Source organism: Suncus etruscus, chromosome 10, assembly GCF_024139225.1.
Source record: "Suncus etruscus isolate mSunEtr1 chromosome 10, mSunEtr1.pri.cur, whole genome shotgun sequence".
In the NCBI taxonomy this organism is placed as follows: domain Eukaryota; kingdom Metazoa; phylum Chordata; class Mammalia; order Eulipotyphla; family Soricidae; genus Suncus; species Suncus etruscus.
In genome coordinates, this window is record NC_064857.1 from 52,651,801 (window position 1) to 52,652,449 (window position 649).

General features: G+C 45.3%; 1 pseudogene; it reads left to right on the forward strand.

Moving 5' to 3' along the window:
- Positions 1-294: 294 nt before the first annotated feature.
- On the forward strand, positions 295-404 carry LOC126021315 (uncharacterized; annotated as a pseudogene).
- Positions 405-649: the final 245 nt, after the last annotated feature.

The following is a 649-nucleotide window of genomic DNA, read 5'->3' on the forward strand; positions in this document are numbered from 1 at the left end:
GGTTTGGAAGCAAATATTCTCCTCTGATTCCTAATCCAGGGCTGCTGCTGGTAATGACTGGGAAGGAAAGAAAGAGGCACTCAGGCTTGGAAGTAAAAGGAGAAGGCTGAAGGGTTGTGGGCAATAGGAAGGAGGAATCACAGCCAGAACTTCAAACAGCCTTGAAGAGTTAACAGAGAGTTAACTATGGGCAAAGAAGTGGTGTGAGGTCTTGCTGTTGCCACCTGGATGAGTTCCTGAGTGTGCAGTGTTATCTCAAGAAGGAAATCTTGTGTCTCAAGGACCAGACTTCTTATACTTACCTGGGAGGGTGGTTTCCCCAGGGCGAGGCTCACCCATTGCACTCTGGGTGTGCTGACCCCTGCGATTTCCCCAAATGTGGGAAACTCGACTGCATAATTTAAAAAAAAAAAAAAAAGAAAAGAAAAAAGAAAAAAGAACCAGACTTCTTTCGAAGATCTGGAAAGACAATGAACACATTCAGGAAGTTTTTTCTTCCCCTTTCCGGAGCTTCCCCAGCCATCACAGAATCTATTGATATCATAGAGAGAAGTTGCCCTCCAAGTATGGGGAGGGCTAAGGGGCAACACACAGATCCCAAGAATAAGACCTCTAACCCTTATTTCTCATGCAAACATGGTTGCCAGAT